Raw genomic sequence first — 20,364 nt, forward strand, 5'->3', positions numbered from 1 at the left:
GTTTTCTTTGCTACGAGTGCTTTTCTTTGTTACTTTCGTTTGTTAGCAGCATCGGGTCGATGCTTTTTAAGAGGGGGGTAATGACACGTGTACTTATCTTTATCGGGCAACCACGTTTCGCCGCTTAACAACTGTAATCGCACAGCGAGGGACGCGCCTGCATGTATCCGACGTTTCTGGAAAGTTATCGACGCTTCTATCCGCGTGTCTGTTGTCGCCGAACCTTGTGTTATCAGATTTCATCGCGTGACACGAATGGTGTAGAACTTTGTGGAAGACACGCGGGTCCCATCAGTTAATCTGGAACATTCGACGACTGATCTATAAAAGCCGACGCGCTTGACCCGCTAATCAGATTTCCGACGATCGCCGACTGTGTTCGCCGCTTTCGTTGTGCTATAAGTGTAGCCTGTTTTGTGGGCACAAGTTCGCCCAATAAAAGTTAGTTTTCTCGTTCACAGTATTGCTACTGTGTTCTTCTACGTCACCACCACGTGACAATATATATATATAAACGAGAAGAAAGGGGGTTAACCGAGGGGCCCGATTTTATTAGTCATATCATGAGTAGCCAACAAACACTGACACCAAGGACAACATAGGGGAAATTACTTGTGCTTCATAAATGAAATGAAGAAACGATAAATTAATGGAAATTAAAGTGGATGAAAAAACAACTTGCCGCAGGTGGGAGCCGAGCCCACAACCTTCGCATTTCGCGTGCGATGCTCTACCAATTGAGCTACCGCGGCGCTGTTTCCCCATCCACAGTCCCAGGGTTCTACTAGTACACATAAATACCCAATAAAGTGGATGGGGAAACAGCGCCGCGGTAGCTCAATTGGTAGAGCATCGCACGCGAAATGCGAAGGTTGTGGGTTCGGTTCCCACCTGCGGCAAGTTGTTTTTTCATTCACTTTAATTTCCATTAATTTATCGTTTCTTCATTCCATTGATTAAGCACAAGTAATTTCCCCTATGTTGTCCTTGGTGGCAGTGTTTATTGGCTACTCATGATATGACTATATATATATATATATATATATATATATATATATATATATATATATATCCATCCACTTTATATATATATATATATATATATATATATATATATATATATGTGTGTGTATGTGTGTGTGTGTGTGTGTGAGTGAGTGTGTTGGAAAATACTCAATATTGAATGTGATATTAAGGAGGTTTCGCGTGCATTCCCTATACCCCACGGCATACAAGCCCACTTTGTCATCTCAGGCTCGCCGAGTCTTTATTGTCAGTGTGTACAGAATTTGGCGCAGTCAATAACATCCGGCACACTTAACGAAGAAAAATACAGGGCCGAAGTGAGCGATGCAGCGCCAAATAAGCTACGACAGCTGCTCGTTCATCTTGTCCAGCGCGCCTGGCGTTGCCGCTAGTGCGGACAAATGGGCTGGCTACAAATCCCAGCTTCGACGGCGTCAAGAGGACCCTGCGTAAGCTACCCTCGAAGGCTCTTGTTGTTCACCGAATATCTCGGCAGCTCGTGCACGCTCAAGGGACGCGGGACGAGGGGAAATTTCTGAGGAATCTTGTTGAACTCATGAGAGCTAAAGCAACTGTTACGGAAATTTCGTTACGATGCTCCCTGAAGTCAGTAAGGTGTGATGTCACTCATCGGTGTTAATAACTTTTTGCACTGATATATATACATATAAAGTGTTAACTTGAGCTGGTTGCTATATGTCCGAAGAAAACGAGTCACAGCGCTGAACAACGGGACGTGACTGAGACAGACAGCGCTTCGTCTGTCTCAGTCACATCCCATTGTTCAGCACTGTGACTCGTTTTCTTCAGATATCGTATAAGCACTTGGAGTTCGTATTGGCGGGGCTGCATTTCCACCGTCTCCTCGATTTTCGTTGCCTCTGTCAAAAACTCACGTACGGTCTTCGGGGGGTTTGTGGATCAGTCCGGCGAAATATTCTTGCTTTACGCGCCCCATCAGAAAGAGGAGTTTTTTCTCCTCTGGCACTGCCGGGTCGACGTGTCGGAAAAGTTGGGTAATCTCTTCCGTGAAGATTGGGCAGTTGCCCTCGGGTTTGCAGCAGAGCTTGCGCTCGGTCTTTACACATGATCCTTGTGAAGGCCTGTAGGAGGGCTAGGTGAAATAGGCCCCACGTTGTTAAGGTGGTTTCTCGATTCTCGAACCACGTCCTGGTGGCGTGTTCCTATGAGAAAAAAGACATGGTGCAGCTTGTCGTTGCTGCTGCAGTTGTTAAATATAGTGACCCTTTCATACATTTTGAGGCAGTCTTCCGGGTCCTCAAACGATCATCTGAGAAAGGTCGGTGGCTCCCTGGGCTGCTGCATCACGATGGGCGCTGAGGCTGCCAATGTGGTTGGTGGGTTGGCCACGATCTTTCTAGGGGTCTCAGGTAGATGTCCGTGCTCCGGGGGCACGTTTTGTAGCTTGCGGGTTGGTCAATGGCCTGGGGCGACACTGGTTTTCTCTTTCCGTTTGTGGGATTGACGGGGGCGTCCGGTATATGAACGCAGAAGCACCTCCACTAGATGCCACGCAGTCGTGACGGTGAAGAACACATTCTCAAAACTGTGAATGATGAAACTAAGTTCTATTGGCTGAACCTCTGACCACAACAGCAAGTTCCACTCAAAGCAAAACGATAGCGGCGAGCACTGTCGGCGTTTGTCCAAATATAATCTGCGGGGCAAGCGCGTCGGCTTTTACACGAGTTATCGAAGATTCCTGACGAATCACTGGTGGCCGCGTGTCTTCCAGAAATTACTACGCAGTTTGCGTCGCGTATACAATCACATTACACAAGGTTCGGTGACAACAGACAACGCAGAGAACGACCGATAACATTTGAGAAAATTCCGATACATACAGGCGCATCCTTCCCTGACCCTGAGCGATAACGTTCAACCTTTGTTAGCAGGTGAAAAAGCGGGTGCCCGAGAAAGATAAACAAGTACACGTGTCAATTTTATATATATATATATATATATATATATATATATATATATATATATATATATATAGATATATAGATAGATAGATAGATAGATAGATAGATAGATAGATAGATAGATGTGACTTTTGAAAAAAGAAGAACACGAACGGTATGCATATGTTTTACTGACGTTTCGGCCCGAGGGGCGGCCATCGTCGGAGTGAATTCTGGTCGCGTCAAGGTTATATATCAAGACACCAGACACTTATCACTTTTTGCCACATGAACATGTGCATAATCCAGCCTTAGTCAATAAAATGCAAAGCGAGTGCAACCGTCAGCACGCTTAACATGAACGCTCCGCAACGTGGCCTGCACCAGCTTGGACTGACGCCTGCGCTGCGAAGTGTTGTGCTCTGTTATCTCGGCATGTTTGCAGCGGCTTACGATCGCTGGAGCGCAGCTCGATTTGATTGCTCGTCTCGTCTTTCGTTTGAGCCTGAACGGCGGGGACAGTGCGCTCACTTGACATGTGCGTTCCACCACGTTTGGCTCGTGGCTGCGGTCTCACACGCGTCCAGAAAACACGTTGCGGTCTGCCTATATCGGCAAAGCGAAATGGCGGGCGACAGCTCGCGCGCATTTCGGGTTTGTCCTTAAAGCTGGCGCTTTAAGGAAATGATAAATAGGAAAAGGAGAGCAAATGCAGCTTTGTGGCGTTTCTAAAGGTTGGAGAATAAATAAATCTGCAAATCCGGTGGCGTAGTTGTTCACGTTCTTGATTACTTATATGTAGTCTTGTATATACGTGTGAAGTTTAGGTGACAATAATGTGTGTGGGGATTGTTGTATCTTTTTATAGTTGTCTGCTGCAATTAATGCTTTATCTCTCATCGCTTGGGAAAATGAGTTTAAGCGCTCATGGGCGTCCCCTTCTCGTTTTCCGTATTATCTCCTCTTCGTCCGTTTGCGTCGTTAAATTTTCAGTGATACCGAAGCAGTAGCCTAAGAAAAAGGCTTAACAAATTAAAATTGAATCGTATGTCGGCGCTGCTAAAAGTTAGCCCTGATAGAGAAACACGTAGCCTAAGAAAAAAAGCCTTAAATAATCTAAATTTAGTCGTCTGTTTCCGCTGTTATACGTTAACCCTGATACAGAAGCATGTAGCATAAGAAAATATCTTAACGAGTTTAAATTACTGTAGTCCAATGAAAGCACGACTGGCGGCCCCTACAGCGTCGGGCGACAGCCTCACCGAACACTTATAGATCAACTGTCCCGTAAGAAAGCTGTCTGGTGGGTGTGTGGCGTCGTCCGCAATGCTTTCACGGCTCAGAAGCCAGCGACCAGTTTCGCGACTGCGCTACAAGCAAGTTCGTCTGAATGGTGTCGCCGCGGCGCCCCATGGTCGCGCTTAGGTCAACAATCGCAAAATATTGTGGCTCAACTGCCGCAGACACAAAATGTCCGAATTTGCTTATTAATTTAAACATTGTGTGCCTATCGCTGTTTGAACCTACCCCGTCCAAACCACGCTGCGGCTACACATGCAGGGGCAATCTCCAGTCTTTGCAAAGAAAGCTAGGCAGTAGCCTTGAAAGATGCGGCCACTTACAATGCACGGTGAGAGGCATGCGTTCCAAGCCATCCTGAGAGGCAAATGTGCATTTTAGTACGTACAAACTTGGACAAAAACATTTTGATACACTTGCGTTGACTTTCCGACTGACTCATGGCAGGTGCTTTTCTTTATTTAGGGTAATCAGAGAATCTCCCAATGTAGAGAATTTGACACTGTTATATAAAAATGCCATGAAACAACTACTTCTATTCTACACACGAATGATAGCACATGGCCAATGAATGCTGGGAAATAAAAGAGACTCGCGATGACAGCACGGCTTCCAAACCAAGTCGTTTCAATTCCCCTAGATTGTGTTTCAGAAACGGTGCTGCTACTTTCGACACTGAACATGCGGCAAACCGTACGAAAGGTACAAGGCACACAAATCTGAGTTCCGCAGGACTTTACAAATGTAACTTACGCAGCCTGGCGTTGTGCGTAGAGCTCTCAGGCAACCGAAAAAGCAGATTTCCGGCCACCGACTGACGGGCGAACAACCATCAACTCGAAGCAGGCCTCCGTAAACGAGTGCGGGGCGCTCATGCTCCTCAGAATGTGGAGCCGTATAATCTATCTCGAACCATTTACCAGACTCCTTGCCTGCACTTGTCGGAAATTGATCGCATGCTCGCGAAATCACAGAAAATGCTCCAAGGGCAAGGTCTAAATTTTCTTACTTTCACAGATATTCGAACTTGTGTATGTTCTTTTATTTACATGTTCCGCACACACGCCCTCCATCGTTCTCTTGGCAAGAAAGAAAAATTATTCTCTGCTTTGAAGTTGAACGCCCATAACTTCTCGAGGCCATGGCACTTAGGAAAATCAGAATGCCCTGTTTAACAACACTTATTAGTTTGTGTTGTTATGCAGCGCACTCTAAGAAAATGCATAGCTACATGATGTCTTCTGGTGTAACCGCCTGGCATAGCTCATGTTTGAGAACACGTGCTAAACATTCTCGTGATAACGCGCGTTGGGCTCTTGAAGCCAGTTCCTCGACCGCCTGGACCATTCAAGCAAACTGGCTGAGCATTTACTCAAGTTCACTCAACAGAAAAATCGTAGCTGCAGCAACTACGTTACCTATTTCACCGAAATGGAAGTAATTAAATTAAATGGAGGGATTTTTACGTGCCACTCAAATATATTGTTACAAAGCGTACCGTCGTGGGGGACTCCGTATTTATTTTGACCCTACAGAGTTCGTGAACTCAATGCAAAGTGCAAGGGCTTTTTTGCATTTCACCCTCGTCGAAATGCGGCCGCTGCGGCCGGTATTCCTCACCTATCCTCAGGCTTAGCAGTGCAATTCCAAAGCTCGTATGCCATGACGGCGATCAAACAAAATTGTACAGACAATTTCTGCTACAGAGAATAATATTTTTGTTTGTGTTAGAGAATAGACCTCGCGAAGTCCTATTCGCGATTACCGGCACAACGTTCACGTTCTAAAGAAAGAGCAGATTCTAAATTATTACAACACGTCGCCAAGACACGCATCTGCACTGCACCTCAAGCTGAATGTACAACGATAAATTAGGGACACTAGAATGGGTCTCATGCACTCTGCCAAACACGCTGTGCCTAGTGAGCTTTATTTTCGAGTAAGGTGAAAGAGTGGGCCAGTTGGTTTTGCATCAGGAGGGTATAGCTGTGCGAAATATAAATCCGGTCACTAAACTGTGTGTGTGTATATATATATATATATATATATATATCGGGCCAATAAACAAAAGCTGATACTTGGAAGTTAGCGATTGTCCCAAGTGTCTCTTCTTTTGCGGACATGTTTAAGTTCGCGCAGCTGTAACCTCATACTGTCGAGTACACGGCGTCTGCGTACGCGTAATCAACAAAAGTTGCGGATGACGAGTATGCATGCGTAGCATGTCAAAACAGCGCTGAAACCACTAAGGTACACAGGTCAACATTCCGCAGTAAACATCCAGAGAAAAATTAGGACTGGATAACTTCACTCGAGAATGGAGAAAAACAATTGTGTAACGCGGTGCAGAACAGTAAACAGGGCTAGAGTCTGGCTGGCACCACGACAGAGCCACAGAAATAGAAATAAGATTGGAATATCTGTGCTAGAAAGATACTGCCCTTCGAAGCAGCGGTCATGATTATTATTACTCTGGTGAGTTGTTCTAGTGAAATATGGATATTTCATTAATGCGTAAAAGAAAGTGTTAGGCGCGCGTTTCGTATGAAAACGCTTGCTGCTACTTTCAGCGCTCTCTGAAACGGGCCCCCATAAAACGAATTGCTCATGGCTGCTAACACGATGGCGCGTCATGCAGGGTATTTACATAGTTATATCACAAATTCCATAGTAGCAATCACTTGAAATAACTGTTTCGTGGCTGAGATCGAGAGCTGATCAATTGCAAGCGATGAAATGTTTCATGGTAGCCCTCGGTAGCTTTTATCGACAATAGGGCACACCCCTCATGCAACGGTTGCAACTGTGTGTCATTATGCCGAGGCGCACATTGTTCGCGAAACTCATCAGTTCACTACAACTTCGAATTCGAACCATGAAGCAATTTTTTACAGCGCCAATTGCACTATACTCGAGGTACTACAGCGCAGCTTAGGGTGCCTAGAGAAGTGAAATTCAAGCACATTCTGGCTAAAAATTATGGGTTTTACGTGCCAAAACCACTTTCTGATTATGAGGCTCGCCGTAGTGGAGGATTCCGGAAATTTTAACCACCTGGGGTTCTTTAACGTGCACCTAAATCTAAGTACACGGGTGTTTTCGCATTTCGCCCCCATCGAAATGCGGCCGCCGTGGCCGGGATTCGATCTCGTGACCTCGTGCTCAGCAGCCCAACACCATAGTCACTGAGCAACCACGGCGGGTCATATTCTGCCTGACCATGTTTCGATCCAGCATTGTTTAATTATTCACACGGAGAACTATTAGATTCGTCAGTAAATAAAAGAGAACCTCGCAAGCCTTCACAAGAAGGACACCACAAGCCTTAGGTATTTCACTTGATTTTTAGTCTCCACCGGGGAATTATGATGTCTTCAGTATGTCCCATACTACTAATGAATGACATTCCGGCTTCTTTCTGTTTGCAATGAGTGCGTAGCAGTGGGAGAGGGTGCTCTCCAGCAGCGACCCAAAAGTCCAGCATGGACTAGTAAGGCACGCTCACCGAGTAGCCACCCTCAGTGGTGCCCTGGAATAGGGTCGTCGACCCTGCGCAGATGAGAAGAATACCGCGAAGACGGCCGACCACATCTGCCACCGCTAATTTCTAACCAATTAGAGCAAATAAAGCTTTCCCTCCTCCTCTTCTGTTTGCAGTCATACGGTTGAAAAGGCGTTTTTCACTACAAGATTTGGACCGAACAGCCTGTGTCAGTTCGCCAAACAGATTCGTCACATATATTCCTCAAGCAACAAACACCAGTAAATTGATCAAGTGAGTTGAACGTGTAGCACTGAAATGGGAATATATATGGGTAACGGGAATATATATTGGAACATTCCTTTTCGTATTCTGCACACAGCTGTGAGCCTCAATTAGCTTTACTTCAAATTACCGCCACTTAAACACTTCACGAACCGCCTAATTTTTAGAAGCAGTTAAAGAACCAAGTGGTACTGGTAGATTCTAAACTGGAACGTTAAGTCCTCGGGTTACTGCGGAGCGTTTCTGTGAAGAAATACCTAAATTCGATATTGTACCATGAACCACTCGTCGGGAGCAAACCTGCATTAGCAGATAAAAATCAACGTAACTGTTCTAGAAGTAATATATAGCCAGTGTCTGTGACATACGTGTTGCACCGCGGTAGGTATGGTATCATAACTGCATTCATATATGCTAAATTTTTGCGGCTGTCGATCCGTGCATGAAAAACCCTCAATGGGCTGTCTACGCAGCTTCAGCTGACACTGTACCGTTGCCTTTGAGAGCTGTATTGTCGTCTGAGAAATAAGCTATTTGAATAAGATTTCGCAAACGAAGACGTCGCACAAGAATATATTTCAGACGACCGCCATACGTATACATGCACAGGGAACGAGAGCGAGCAAACGAAAACACTGCAGAAGGCGACCGGGCACCTCCCGAACTGCAGCAGACGACGGGCGTGAGTCCGTTCCCTGACGTCACGCTCGCAGCGCCCCTGTATTTCGTTCTCGGGGCTAATAAAGACCAGGGTTGCCAGATTGAGCGATTTTTGTCTTAAGGACTTCCGAGTCCCAAGGACACGTGAACACTGACAAAATTCGGGAACGTCGATATATGAAAACACACCCAAAGCTAATTGCTACTACAAACATATGTAGACAATCTGGAAGGTGGTGCTTTTAGGTGATTTCGGCGCTGGGAGGATGGCGTCAATTCACGGCCGTCATGTTTATACGTCATTGCAGCGATAAGCTCTCTTCTCTTTGTTTTGGGTTCGGCGCCAGCTGCTGGCGGTTCACACGTGATCCAGTAAGGGAATACAGTTAAGCTGACAGCTGTCGAGCACGTGTTTCGTGCCGGCTGCTATACAGCAAACTATTATGTGGACTTACACAACAGTTCAAGTATACGGACGCATGTCGTGGCGCGTCATTTTCACCCGTGGTCCTTCAATGTTTATCAAGGGTTCCTTATTGCTTGGTTTTTCCGCAAATAACCACGGCATTTATTTGCCCAGTAACTTTACCAAAATACCAGCAAGTCGCTTGAAACGAGAAACGTGACGGTTTGAGTCTTGATGTATACGGCGCGTCACTCTTGTGTAGAGCGCGGGAACGACCGCCGCCGGGGTCCTCCGGAAGCAGCCAGCGACGTCGAACGGTAGCTAGTGGGCTAAGGGGTGTTTAGGCGGCCGTCGCCTCTAATCTCGGGCCCAGTCAAGTTGTGGGCTAGCACCAGGAATAGAAAAAGCAGTGCCGGGAATTCAATGTTCCGCCTATTTGAGCTTGCTTGGTCTCTACTTGCGCTGCCTTTTTCAAAGGCAGCTGTTGAAAACGTGTTGTTCAGCCAGGTTTAATTCACAAAGAATGATCTGAGAACCCGAATGTCGAATGAGACACTGGGTTAAGTTTGGTCTGGCAGAGAATGGAGACTGCTGCAAAGATTTTCAGCCAGATAAGCGGTTTTTATCGCGTTTCGACTCTGCAGTTCTGTGTGGTCCAAGGTGCAGTGGAGAGTTAACTGAAATGGGGTAGGATTGTATTTCTAATCCGATTGTGTAAATCCCGAGCGTGAGAAGTGTCAACTGGGACTCTACGCAATGTTTCTTTTTTAATTCTTTGTTTTAGTCAAGCAGCTTTGTATTACGTGAAACTTCCGATTGATTCAGGGTACTTTTTGAATGGTGCATATTATTACAATTGTAAGCTGTGTATATATATGAAAAGAATGTTCGTCCACAATGAAGATAGCAAGGCAGTTGCTCACGAAAGGTCGGTGAGTGATTGCTTTGCCAACGCTAGGATTATATCACGTCGGCTTGCATACCATACTCCTGCGACAATTTTTTCCCTTGAAACTATGTGCGTACGAGCAATTGCAATTATGGATGACTTTTTATATGCACGTGCTTTATGACCTCTGTAATTCCTCTTTGTTCGTCTTACTAGTCAATAACTACATTGTACTTTGCTTACGCGTATTTTCAAACTGTGATGAAAAAAAAAAACTACGCTCCATATACACAATAGGTGTTTGTGGCACTGCTACGTCAATATTTTATTGTTTTTGCCCATATCGCATTGGTTATAGGGCAAAGAGTTATGCCTGTTTGAAACGGTACATAGAGTGTTCGACCGACTGCCTATTCTGGTGTATAGTGCTTGAATTTGTTTGAGAAAGGGGTTTACGCTGTACATAACTTAATGACAGACGTTCGCGACCCATAAAACTTATTTTGTGTGTTCCCTAGCGCAATTACATTTCTTTATTTCAGTTAAATCGCACTCAAAGTAAAGTGCACTGTCCCCTCGGAAATGAGGCAACACACGCCTTCGTGCCTGCATTCACAGAAACTTACGTACACGTTTACAGATTGCTCGAATCTTGCCAATGAGCCCTTGTTTAAATATTGTGCAGTTCAACTTTTTTCGATACTAATACCACCTGGATTATTGCTAGTGCCGTTATACAGGTGGCAATTAAAATCATAAACTTGATTTCACCTATTGTCTTGTGGGCCAGCAGGTCGTTCTGTTTGTTGCCACTCAAAGGCGAAGTGCAGTCACAACTGCCGCTTCTTCGCACGAGGAAAATGCGAGAAGTTTTCAAGTTTTCTCCAGAGTCCAGTGTATCTCCGAGCAGCAGCATTCGCTAAATCATTATTGAGCTGCTTTCGAGTAAATTGAAAGAGAAAGCGAGAGAGCGGGAGAGAAATAACATGTTTATTTATAATCATGTTACTTTATATATGTTTTATATATGTTGTTATATGTAGAATAAACATGTCTATTTTATAAATCAAGCCTACAGGAAATGCATCCGTATTTCAATGCCTTGAGTTGGGGCCGCCTCTTGGGCACTCGTGACCAGCCAAATCTGATCCCCGAAGTTAGAGCTGCTAGTATTTTGCTCGACTCTTTTCCTGGGGTAAAGCGAGGCGTGAACTAAAGTTAGATGAAAACGTGGTTCCGTAAATACCAGTAGCGTCATGAGTAAATCGGAAAAAAAATTTCGGTTCATTGTAACAATAAGTGGTGCCTAAGTCCACGTCTGAGTGGCAGCTCTCGCTAGAATTCTTTACAAATATCTTGAGGCCACTGTTTCTATGCTGCTGGAAAAATAAGCGGCGAGATTTGGACACCATCTATAAGAAACCTGCAGAACATCATCAAACATTTTGGTTATGTTTTTGGCTACTTCTCGCTTTCGCAAAATTCTGCTCAGGACATTTTGGGCTTCCTGCTGAGATGATTTGGCTATTTTATGGGACCATCTGGCAACCCTGATAAAGACAATCAAGGCGCATTTTTGGCATCGTCGTCGCCATGATGTTACGTACGAATTCTAAGGGCGATAACACTGTCGCAGCTTGTCGTATGCTCTATGTGCGAGGGAAAGTACGGGAAGAAAGACGACGATCGAGGCTCAGTCTGGCACGCGCTGCCTTCCGTCGCGCGATAGGCCGTAAGGGGACGGAAGGAAGGGAGGTGAGGCGGGCGGCGCTGTGCTCCGGCAGCAACTGCACATTTCGCTACCGGGCACAAGGGGAACTGACAATTGGGGCTCAGTCTCGCGCGCCATATGTGGAGAAAAGCGGGAAAGCAGTGCGTGAGTACTGCCCTGGCGATGACCGGGGTCGACCACTTCGAAAAGACGAAGCCTTTCCTTGGCCTCAGTATCACTTTCAGGTGCTGACTCGCGAGTGGTGGTAGTCTGCGCGGCGACTGCTGCTGTGCCTCGGGAACCGGGTCGGAGTCCTTGCGTGCGTCCTTACTGCGTTGTTTGCTCCGTTTAACAGTCAGCCAGTCACGTGCGCATTCGGCCGATTCTTTACGCGCTTGCGCGAGAGAAGCATCAACCTCTATTGTGTTTTTTATAAGTTTTTATTGCCGGAGTGGGGCATAACCCTTGGCTAGGCGCGGCGAAGCGGTGTCCGCTAACGAACTCTCGAGGTTACAAATTACCGATAAATGTGACTCACGGCCTGGATCGTGTTCTCTACGGACACAATCCAACTTCCTGCGTCGAAGGACACTGTTTTAGAGCGCAGCTCTTTGGCGTCCGTTCCTGGGTTTCGCGTCGTCGTCGGCGTTGTCGTCGGCCTCGTAACCAGCTCCGCCCCCCTTTCATCCCCCCAGCGCTAGCAGCGACCGACTGATACCGCTGGATGCCGCTGACGCCGCTAGAGAGTCAAGATAACGTGACTGCATAGAACACCGTCGCCGCCATGCAGAAAGAGGAGGAAAGGGTCCCCCCCCCTGTTCTTGTGTGGCGGATAGGGTGCTCTTCAGTTGCCGACGCGCCGGTTATTTCACGTAGGCCCCGGCACGTCGACGAATACGTGACCACCTTCCCACGGCTAGACCTGCTTCTTAGCGCTGCGGAAGCGAGGGTATCATATTGTTGGTGTCGGCATCGGCGGCGTTGTCCCTGAAACCAACTCCGCAGCTGGGGTTGACTCACTATCGGCGTCAGCGGCATCAGTCAGTCGCTGCTATCTCTTCCCTCCTCCCTTTATCGTGTTGTCCGCTTGCTGCGCGCGCTTCTGCCCCCATCGTTTGCCGCTGGGTGTACACGCCGCCCCCCTCCCCCCTCTTCCTGCGAGTCTCCGTTTGTCAAAGCGCCGGCTCGAACTTAATTCCTTTCTTCGCTCCTCCTCCAATGCAACCCCTGTGCGGTGGCAATCAGAGAGCCAGATCGGTGGCGGCGGATCTGTATATGTGCACCGCCCGAGCCGAAATTGCCGCTGCCGTTCGCCCTGTGCGGTGGCAATCAGAGAGCCAGATCGGTGGCGGCTTGACATAAAGACAAACAGCAATTTCCTAACACTTATGCGGGAGAACATCCCGTTCCTCTCGCTCGTAACGCGTCCCACGGCTGTGACAACCTCGCGAGGCACTTGTATAGATCTCGTCTTTGAGAATCAAGCATTGGTGTACCAAGTCGAACATATATCAGTCTATTTCTCCGACCACAAAGCTTCCTTCATGACTGTCAAGAACTGTTAGTGGAGTCTTTGTTAAAGGAATACGTGTGAAAAATAAAAAAAAAATTCTGTGATAGCGCATACATGTGTTGCTCGATTTCTTTGCCTCAATCTATCGAAAAGGTGAAACAGCTTATTTGCTGCGCTCAAATTTCGCATTAGGAAGTAACGTAATCGTCGGTAATTTTTTAAAGGTATCGGATGATTAGGCCTGGAGATAGCGTTTCTTGAACTGGGACCCCATGCAAGCGCGTCCGCTCCTCACTGAACTCTTCTTCCTCCTGAAAGTTGCGACGATCGTTTTCTTGGAGTGAAACAAGTCAGGCATGATGTAGCAGTGCAAATAACACACAGACCGAAAAGAATGGAGATACAAGGCCTGTGCCGTTCCTTCTTTTCCCCCAATGGGGTCATGGTGTATCTACAGGACGGACGACTCCTGGGCAAGCCTTTTGCGATCCGCAGAAGGCTTGATGGGCCGCAGATGGGCTTTTCCACTGCCCGTCTGGCTACGAAGAGCATGCACATGGCGGATGACACATGCAAGCGACAGCGGCGGAAAAATATTTGACATGGCAGTGGCATTGAAGCGAGAGCCCCTCGCTTGTGATCTATCGTGTCGTCATCGTGAGCCCACTGGTAAGAAACACATGCTTGTGCTTGCTTTGCATTTGCGTGGTAACGTGGTGGCATCGAAGTATTCGCCATCAGTCGGAGCTTTTCTGGAGATCCGTACTCCATTCTCAGTGTTTTCGGCTTAACGAGAGAGTTTATACCATGGCGAGCTGTACATGGCCGTATATGGCCTGCGAGATAAGGCAGCGCACCAAAAAACCATGACACATAAGGAAGGCCATAAATAACGCACTTTGCGTGCTTTTATCTGCACAGACGGCGTCACAACCTCGCGTTTCCGGAAATGTACCCTCTCTTAATGCTCAGAGAAGTCAACAAAAAGCTAACGCATTTAAGAAGTACTTTCCATCCGTTTTCACCGTCGACAATGGGTCAGTGGACGATTTCGTCCTTAGCCTTTGCCAAGAAAGCGTTTTGGACATCCGAAAAGTATCACAAGCGTGCATATTATCTCTCTTGTTTAATTTAGATGAAAAGAAAAGCAATGATCCACATCAAATTCCGAACGGTTTCTTGAAAGGGTACGCGAAACCAGCCAGCAAGTTTCTTCATAGATGACATAACAAATCAAGTCACTGTTACGATTCCCCTCTTTACAGACGATTGCGTTCTTTAGCATGCTGTGAGTGACCACGACGATCAAGTAAAACTGAGGAATTCCCTACATAAGGTAGTGCGGTGGTGTGCAGACTGGAAAATAGTGATAAATGCCGACAAAACCGTCTGCATGTCGGTCACAAAAAAAATCATGCCTGCAGTTCCCGTAGGGTTTTAACGGCACTGTTCTCCAAAGCGTCACCCAGTACAAATACTTAGGCAAATCATGTCATCCGACCTGAGCTGGAATGCGCACATACAGTGCGTAGCTAAACAAGCCCTAAACAAACTGTTCTACCTCAAACGCACCTTAGCGTATTCCAACAGCCAGACAAAGCAGCTTGCTTAAGTCAACCTTATCAGACCGGCACTCGAATATGCCAACATAAGATGGTTTCCACATGCCAAAAACCACATTCATACGCTCGAACGCATACAAACAAAACTGCCCGATTTATCTATAATCGTTTCAAACGCAGATTCACCAACAGAACTTCTTTCTCGCGCAGGCCTCGCTGCCCTCGAAATTCGAGCTAAGGTTCCATGATAAAAGTTCCTCTACTTAGTACTTATTACACAGTGCGCTGAAGTTGGATCCCGCCGCCTTTGTAAAGTACAAACACACCAGACTTACTCGACATGTGCACGCTTTCACGCTGTGACAAAAAGTTTTTTTTCATTCTTTCCGCGAGGTGTGTGAGAGTGGAACTGCTTAAACCCTGCTATTACTGCCCAGCCCACATTAGAAACATGTACAAATAATTCAGAAGAAACAGTCGCGATCACAACTTAGATTCTTCTTTTTTGCAAGAGCAATTGTGTAACTCCAAATTGTTATTCAATGAATGTAAGCGTCCATGTTTTTCAATACTAACTTCTCATTTCTTCAGTTTTATTTTGATCATATTGTACTTTTTGATGATCACTTAAACACTTCCGTAATAATTCTTACCGGAATTGTGAAATAAAAATAATAAAATAAATGACAGTAGGAATTGGTCGTGATGACTTTTTTTTTATAGACAATGATGAGTCAAAGCTGTATTGTTTGAATGTCTGGCAACAGTGATTGGGAGACAATAAATCAAACTAGGCTAATTCTGTCTTTTTCAACCGCTGCAATACCATTCGGAGCCCCAGGGGAGGCTGGTTGTGACCCTATCTGAGAAATGTTTCGGATACCACTGATTCCTCCAGTACGTCGCTGGTGTATAGTTACATGACAGCTTCTATTATTAGTAATCTAAAAATGCCATTTCAGAAATTTTTGGATGTTGGACAAGGACAAAACGATATAAACCGAGAAATACATTTTTTGCCCCTTGTAAATTGAAGAATGCTTAGATTTATGCCCATTAAGCTTAGCACATGTACTAAAGCTGTTTTGTGCCTTACTTGTAACCGAAAGGCAAACCATAAGCGATGGAAAGCTGAGTCACATCTTTTTCTACGCGCGATGATATAGTTGGTGCCGCTCCAAAGCGTGTACTGGATAGCTGAACAATGCGTGCGAAAATTCCGTCTTAAATAAAGAAAGACGCAGAATATTCCCTTCAAAAACTAAAAATACATGAGTGGTTGCTTCTGAGGCCGACATTGAGTGCTTGCATGCTTATTGCATATTTTTTTTTGTACTGGTTGCATGCTCATAAGCACTTTTTAGAAAATGTTTTTTTTTTATCTCTACGGGAAGCCCGGTTACGACCAGCACGCGCACGGCTCGTCTCAGCGAAGTCTCCTCTGGGAAGGGCCGTAGTAGCCGCCTATCTCGCCCAGGCCAGGAGAGAACTCAGCGACGCGTGGAGAACGCGGCTGTTTCTGCCTATCGTATGCCTGCGCATGCGCTGTCCTCCTCTACTTCATCTTTAGTACCTGAGAAAGGAAGCCCGAATCCGCCCACATCACCGCCATTTATTTTTCTCTACGTTTTTTTTTTTTTTATTTTTGTTCACTGAAGCTAATGCAGTGCAGGAAGGACAGGGCAAAAAGTGTGAGTGATGGGACAGTGCAACACGGGATGGCTGCTGCCGATCCGTGACTCGTTAGAGGGCGTCATACTCCAGAGCCGCCGATCTCTGCAGTTTGAACTCAGCTTCGCGCGGTGGTGCTCCGCAAAACCCATTTATTTTTGTTCGTCCTTTTCTATGTGTTCAGGTTCTAGAATAAGAAATGGAGAAAAAAGAAACAGGCATAGTAGGGAAAGTGAGCAAAAATGGTGCGGCACATGGGAGGCATAAGAGAGACTAAAAATCTCAGTTGTATCTGTTACTTTCAGGCCTTCTTTTTAAGCATTTCCGTTAAAATTTGTGATACAGTGAGCACTGCTTGCTTAGCATACGATATTTAGCAGTAACCTCCGGGCATAGGCATGTTTTTGAACGTGCATTTCAGTGAAGAGGTCGCACGGTGGGTGTATTGCAGGGGATTACAGCACCAAGTTTCCATCCAAAGCATCCAGCTGTCGTGTTCGAAGAACTTTTCTTATCCTTCATGAAGTCTTCAAGAGAAAACAGAATCACGGACACAAGAAACATAAACCCATTAGAGCAAGACGGGCACACCTGCCAACTCTCCAAAATATGAAAAACCTTTGTCAACCGTTGCCCGATCCTTCCTTTTCAAGAACCCTGATCGCAGTAGGATGCTAAAACGGTACATACTTGAAGCAAGTCGACACAGATAAGTTTCTGAAGCAAGCGATATGAACAACAGAGGACTCTCTGAAAAAAAAAAAAGAACGATTATCATAGAATTACGCGATGCCAGTTTTTTTAAGTGTGAATGCTTGTTCTAATGTTAATCGTCGTTGATATATTACATATGTATCCCATGAGATGCATGTGCTAGTTATACCCTTCAAAAAATACCTGCTGTTCACTTATCCCCTTCCTTTGTTGCGTTTACGCGTCATATTTGAGGAATTTCAATGTCGACCTTAAGCCAGTTGCGGTCCAGGTAAAATTACACAAAACATTTTAAGTTCATGCTATTTGTTTACCAGAACTGCGAAAAAAGAATGCAATGTCATTGTTAGTTGGTCCCTTTCCTTCATAGTCAGCAAGAACTATGCGGTTAGCATAAATCATAAACAACAGTTATTTTTGAAAATTGAAAGAGTCTCGTTTTGTCTAGATCCTTGGGGCGAAACGAAACTGACAAAGTGGGCTGTGATGTGACCTTGTATATACTGTATTGTAGAGTGTGCTTCCTTGCACTACAAGTAAAGTGCAATGAGCAAAACGAGAACAAGGTGAAAGCAGGAGCCAATGTTTTGACGAGTGACTTGTCTTCTTCAAGGCGGCATATGGTAAACTGCAAGTGACTCCTCTTTAGTGTTAAAAGACATTACCTGCTGTGCAAATTTTGTGTGTTATGACGTACAATACTTTTATTTGAACTGTATGTGAACTTTGTTTTACTGATTTGGGCTAAACGAGAAGAAAGGGAGTTAACCAAGGGGCCCTATTTTTATTAGTCATATCATAGGAAGCCAACAAACACTGACACCAAGCGCAACATAGGGGAAATTACTTGTGCCTCATAGGTGAAATAAAGAAATTATAAATTAATTGAAATCAAAGTGGATGCAAAAACAAATTGCCGCAGGTAGGGAACGATCCCACAGCCTTCGCATTTCGCGAAGGTGGCGGGATCGTTGCGTTTCATTTATTTATTTGTTCATACTGTGAGCCCTTTTCGGGCTATTACAGGGTGGGAAATACAACCTTATAACAAAACAGTGGCATGCGCAAAAAATAACTAATCAGTAATTATATACAAGGCATATATAAGTACAAGGCATATATACACTTACGATTAGTTAAACATTTCTTTCAAAAGAAACTACAGAGTAAAAATTTTCATAAACCTCGGAATTAAGTTTTGTTCCAGTCAACAATTGTTTTAACCAAAAAAAAAAAAGAATGCTGAAAGACATCAACTCTGGAGGAATAAGGCATAAAGGCATAGCTGCGATGAATCCTTGGTGATATTCTGCCAGGAGGTCGCAAGTGCAGGCTGGGATCCACGTTTAGGCTTCGCATTTGTAATTGGAACATGAATTTTAACCTTGCAACCCTCCGGCGCTCAGCAAGTGTCGGAACGTTGGCCCTATCAAGTAACTCTGTAAATGATTGTGTTCGATTGTGACAGGAAAAGATAAACCTGGCCGGAAGACGCTATACTTTTTCTAGTTTATTAATGAGGTATTGCTGGTATAGGTCCAAGACTATACTTGCGTACTCTCGACTAGGGCGAACAGTTGCCCGGTATGCACTTAGTTTTACATCGGAACTGGCAAACTGCAGTTTCCTTTTTAACAAGCTGAGCTTTCACTGTGCGGATCCACAACTAATCGCCACATGACGGTTCCATTTTCAATCATATGTTATAGTTATTCGAAGATATTTCATTTCTTTTGTACGTTTTATTATACCACCGCCAATAGCATAAGAATAAAGTGAGGGTGGTTTCTTATTTGATACAGTCGTACAAGCAGACTTCTTAAAATTAATTTGCATATCCCATAAGGTACACCAGTCATTAATAATCTGCAATGACTCATTCAATAAAATTTTGTCACTGGCGCTTTTTACCCGGCAGAACACCAAACAGTCATCTGCAACTGGTCCTACTTCATCGTCATCATCATCATCAGCATGGTTACGCCCACTGCAGGGCAAAGGGCTCTCCCATACTTCTCCAAGAACCCCGGTCATGTACTAATTGTGGCCATGTCGTCCCTGCAAACTTCTTAATCTCATCCGCCCACCTAACTTTCTGCCGCCCGCTGCTACGCTTCCCTTCCCTTGGAATCCAGTCCGTAAACCTTAATGACCATCGGTTATCTTCCCTCCTCATTACATGTCCTGCCCATTTCTTTTTCTTGATTTCAACTAAGATATCATTGACTCGCGTTCGTCCCCTCACCCAATCTGCTCTTTTCTTATCCCTTAACGTTACACCTATCATTCTTCTTTCCATAGCTCGTTGCGTCGTCTTCAATTTAACTTGAACCCTTTTCGTAAGTCTCCAGGTTTCTGCCCTGTAGGTGAGTACTGGTAAGACACAGCTATTATACCCTTTTCCCCAGCACCCCAGCCCATTCTTATTCTTCTTAGAACGACAGAAAGCTGAGCTAGTCGGTAAGGATTCATTATGCAAAAAAGGGAGGTGTGCAGACAGGACACAAGAGTAGAGAAGTGGACAACACGAACGCCGACTATCAGCTGAAGGGAGCACTGAGGCGAAAAAGTTGATAGTCGGCGTTCGTGTTGTCCACTTCTCTACTCTTGTGTCCTGTCTGCACGCCTCACTTCTGTATTGCATAACGAACTTATTATTCTGATTATTTCCGTCTCATGATCCGGATCCGCCGTTACTACTTGCCCTAAGTAGACGTTTTCCCTTACCACTTCCAGTGCCTTGCTACCTTTTGTAAATTGTTGTTCTCTTCCGACACTGTTAAACATTACTTTAGTTTTCTGCAGATTAATTTTTAGACCCACTCTTCTGGTTTGCCTCTCCAGGTCAGTGAGCATGCATTGCAATTGGTCCCCTGAGTTACTAAGCAAGGCAATATCATCAGCGAATCGCAAGTTACTAAGGTATTCTCCATTAATTTTTATCCCCAATTCTTCCCGTACTTCAATCAGTGGGTTAATGTTCATGGCTATATCATTAATGTATATCAGAAATAGTACCGGTCCCAAGAACGACGCCTGAGGAACGCCGGACGTAACCGGCAATGTTGATGACCGCTCATTAGAAATTTCTACGAACTGTTGTCGATTCTTTAAATAATCCTGAACCAATCGTACTATTTTTGGACTAAGACCAGCGTCATAAACCTTGCGCACAAGTTTTTCATGGCAAATCCTGTCAAATGCCTTAAAAAAATCTAAGGG

At 45.2% G+C, this 20,364-nt stretch overlaps 1 protein-coding gene and 1 long non-coding RNA gene across 2 annotated transcripts in view; one reads left to right on the forward strand and one right to left on the reverse strand.

Annotated features, from left to right (window-relative positions):
* LOC126526671 (uncharacterized) overlaps window positions 1-20,364 on the forward strand; it is a 215,547-nt gene that overhangs the window by 98,890 nt on the left and 96,293 nt on the right. The window lies entirely within an intron of this gene.
* LOC129383676 (uncharacterized) overlaps window positions 15,916-20,364 on the reverse strand; it is a 51,130-nt gene continuing 46,681 nt past the window's right edge. Inside the window, exon 5 of the long non-coding RNA XR_008611556.2 lies at window positions 15,916-17,178. This is a non-coding gene — a long non-coding RNA (uncharacterized lncRNA). The remainder of the gene's footprint in view (window positions 17,179-20,364) is intronic.

The sequence above is a fragment of the Dermacentor andersoni genome, chromosome 8 (genome assembly GCF_023375885.2).
Source record: "Dermacentor andersoni chromosome 8, qqDerAnde1_hic_scaffold, whole genome shotgun sequence".
Lineage (NCBI taxonomy): Eukaryota > Metazoa > Arthropoda > Arachnida > Ixodida > Ixodidae > Dermacentor > Dermacentor andersoni.